The sequence below is a fragment of the Sinocyclocheilus grahami genome, unplaced genomic scaffold (genome assembly GCF_001515645.1).
Source record: "Sinocyclocheilus grahami isolate Dianchi unplaced genomic scaffold, SAMN03320097.WGS_v1.1 scaffold613.1, whole genome shotgun sequence".
Lineage (NCBI taxonomy): Eukaryota > Metazoa > Chordata > Actinopteri > Cypriniformes > Cyprinidae > Sinocyclocheilus > Sinocyclocheilus grahami.
In genome coordinates, this window is record NW_015505792.1 from 429,354 (window position 1) to 432,993 (window position 3,640).

General features: G+C 44.4%; 1 protein-coding gene across 4 annotated transcripts in view; it reads left to right on the forward strand.

Annotated features, from left to right (window-relative positions):
* sidt2 (SID1 transmembrane family, member 2) overlaps positions 1–3,640 on the forward strand; it is a 32,074-nt gene that overhangs the window by 942 nt on the left and 27,492 nt on the right. The window lies entirely within an intron of this gene.

A 3,640-nucleotide genomic window follows, 5' to 3' on the forward strand; every position in this document is an offset into this window, starting at 1 on the left:
GTGTGAGTGTTGTTAGTGTGTGTGTGTGTGTGAGTGTGAGTGTTGTTAGGGTGTGAGTGTTGTTAGTGTGTGTGAGTGTTGTTAGTGTGTGAGTGTTGTGAGTGTGTGTGAGTGTTGTTAGTGTGTGTGTGAGTGTTGTGAGTGTGTGAGAGTGAGTGAGTGTTAGTGTGTGAGTGTTGTTAGTGTGTGTGTGTGTGTGTGAGTGTTGTGTGTGAGTGTTGTGTGTGTGTGTGAGTGTTGTTAGTGTGTGAGTGTTGTTAGTGTGTGTGTGAGTGTTGTGAATGTGTGTGAGTGTGAGTGTGAGTGTTGTTAGTGTGTGTGTGAGTGTTGTGAATGTGTGTGAGTGTGAGTGTGAGTGTTGTTAGTGTGTGTGTGAGTGTTGTGAATGTGTGTGAGTGTGAGTGTGAGTGTTGTTAGTGTGTGTGTGAGTGTTGTGAATGTGTGTGAGTGTGAGTGTGAGTGTTGTTAGTGTGTGTGTGAGTGTTGTGAATGTGTGTGAGTGTGAGTGTGAGTGTTGTTAGTGTGTGTGTGAGTGTTGTGAATGTGTGTGAGTGTGAGTGTGAGTGTTGTTAGTGTGTGTGTGAGTGTTGTGAATGTGTGTGAGTGTGAGTGTGAGTGTTGTTAGTGTGTGTGTGAGTGTTGTGAATGTGTGTGAGTGTGAGTGTGAGTGTTGTTAGTGTGTGTGTGAGTGTTGTGAATGTGTGTGAGTGTGAGTGTGAGTGTTGTTAGTGTGTGTGTGAGTGTTGTGAATGTGTGTGAGTGTGAGTGTGAGTGTTGTTAGTGTGTGTGTGAGTGTTGTGAATGTGTGTGAGTGTGAGTGTGAGTGTTGTTAGTGTGTGTGTGAGTGTTGTGAATGTGTGTGAGTGTGAGTGTGAGTGTTGTTAGTGTGTGTGTGAGTGTTGTGAATGTGTGTGAGTGTGAGTGTGAGTGTTGTTAGTGTGTGTGTGAGTGTTGTGAATGTGTGTGAGTGTGAGTGTGAGTGTTGTTAGTGTGTGTGTGAGTGTTGTGAATGTGTGTGAGTGTGAGTGTGAGTGTTGTTAGTGTGTGTGTGAGTGTTGTGAATGTGTGTGAGTGTGAGTGTGAGTGTTGTTAGTGTGTGTGTGAGTGTTGTGAATGTGTGTGAGTGTGAGTGTGAGTGTTGTTAGTGTGTGTGTGAGTGTTGTGAATGTGTGTGAGTGTGAGTGTGAGTGTTGTTAGTGTGTGTGTGAGTGTTGTGAATGTGTGTGAGTGTGAGTGTGAGTGTTGTTAGTGTGTGTGTGAGTGTTGTGAATGTGTGTGAGTGTGAGTGTGAGTGTTGTTAGTGTGTGTGTGAGTGTTGTGAATGTGTGTGAGTGTGAGTGTGAGTGTTGTTAGTGTGTGTGTGAGTGTTGTGAATGTGTGTGAGTGTGAGTGTGAGTGTTGTTAGTGTGTGTGTGAGTGTTGTGAATGTGTGTGAGTGTGAGTGTGAGTGTTGTTAGTGTGTGTGTGAGTGTTGTGAATGTGTGTGAGTGTGAGTGTGAGTGTTGTTAGTGTGTGTGTGAGTGTTGTGAATGTGTGTGAGTGTGAGTGTGAGTGTTGTTAGTGTGTGTGTGAGTGTTGTGAATGTGTGTGAGTGTGAGTGTGAGTGTTGTTAGTGTGTGTGTGAGTGTTGTGAATGTGTGTGAGTGTGAGTGTGAGTGTTGTTAGTGTGTGTGTGAGTGTTGTGAATGTGTGTGAGTGTGAGTGTGAGTGTTGTTAGTGTGTGTGTGAGTGTTGTGAATGTGTGTGAGTGTGAGTGTGAGTGTTGTTAGTGTGTGTGTGAGTGTTGTGAATGTGTGTGAGTGTGAGTGTGAGTGTTGTTAGTGTGTGTGTGAGTGTTGTGAATGTGTGTGAGTGTGAGTGTGAGTGTTGTTAGTGTGTGTGTGAGTGTTGTGAATGTGTGTGAGTGTGAGTGTGAGTGTTGTTAGTGTGTGTGTGAGTGTTGTGAATGTGTGTGAGTGTGAGTGTGAGTGTTGTTAGTGTGTGTGTGAGTGTTGTGAATGTGTGTGAGTGTGAGTGTGAGTGTTGTTAGTGTGTGTGTGAGTGTTGTGAATGTGTGTGAGTGTGAGTGTGAGTGTTGTTAGTGTGTGTGTGAGTGTTGTGAATGTGTGTGAGTGTGAGTGTGAGTGTTGTTAGTGTGTGTGTGAGTGTTGTGAATGTGTGTGAGTGTGAGTGTGAGTGTTGTTAGTGTGTGTGTGAGTGTTGTGAATGTGTGTGAGTGTGAGTGTGAGTGTTGTTAGTGTGTGTGTGAGTGTTGTGAATGTGTGTGAGTGTGAGTGTGAGTGTTGTTAGTGTGTGTGTGAGTGTTGTGAATGTGTGTGAGTGTGAGTGTGAGTGTTGTTAGTGTGTGTGTGAGTGTTGTGAATGTGTGTGAGTGTGAGTGTGAGTGTTGTTAGTGTGTGTGTGAGTGTTGTGAATGTGTGTGAGTGTGAGTGTGAGTGTTGTTAGTGTGTGTGTGAGTGTTGTGAATGTGTGTGAGTGTGAGTGTGAGTGTTGTTAGTGTGTGTGTGAGTGTTGTGAATGTGTGTGAGTGTGAGTGTGAGTGTTGTTAGTGTGTGTGTGAGTGTTGTGAATGTGTGTGAGTGTGAGTGTGAGTGTTGTTAGTGTGTGTGTGAGTGTTGTGAATGTGTGTGAGTGTGAGTGTGAGTGTTGTTAGTGTGTGTGTGAGTGTTGTGAATGTGTGTGAGTGTGAGTGTGAGTGTTGTTAGTGTGTGTGTGAGTGTTGTGAATGTGTGTGAGTGTGAGTGTGAGTGTTGTTAGTGTGTGTGTGAGTGTTGTGAATGTGTGTGAGTGTGAGTGTGAGTGTTGTTAGTGTGTGTGTGAGTGTTGTGAATGTGTGTGAGTGTGAGTGTGAGTGTTGTTAGTGTGTGTGTGAGTGTTGTGAATGTGTGTGAGTGTGAGTGTGAGTGTTGTTAGTGTGTGTGTGAGTGTTGTGAATGTGTGTGAGTGTGAGTGTGAGTGTTGTTAGTGTGTGTGTGAGTGTTGTGAATGTGTGTGAGTGTGAGTGTGAGTGTTGTTAGTGTGTGTGTGAGTGTTGTGAATGTGTGTGAGTGTGAGTGTGAGTGTTGTTAGTGTGTGTGTGAGTGTTGTGAATGTGTGTGAGTGTGAGTGTGAGTGTTGTTAGTGTGTGTGTGAGTGTTGTGAATGTGTGTGAGTGTGAGTGTGAGTGTTGTTAGTGTGTGTGTGAGTGTTGTGAATGTGTGTGAGTGTGAGTGTGAGTGTTGTTAGTGTGTGTGTGAGTGTTGTGAATGTGTGTGAGTGTGAGTGTGAGTGTTGTTAGTGTGTGTGTGAGTGTTGTGAATGTGTGTGAGTGTGAGTGTGAGTGTTGTTAGTGTGTGTGTGAGTGTTGTGAATGTGTGTGAGTGTGAGTGTGAGTGTTGTTAGTGTGTGTGTGAGTGTTGTGAATGTGTGTGAGTGTGAGTGTGAGTGTTGTTAGTGTGTGTGTGTGTGAGTGTTGTGAGTGTGAGTGAGTGAGTGTGTGAGAGTGAGTGTTGTTAGTGTGTGAGAGTGAGTGTTGTTAGTGTGTGTGTGTGAGAGTGAGTGAGTGTGTGTGTGAGTGTTGTTAGTGTGTGAGTGTTGTTAGTGTGTGAGTGTTGTGAGTGTGAGTGAGTGTGTGTGTGAGTGTTGTTAGTGTGTGTGTGTG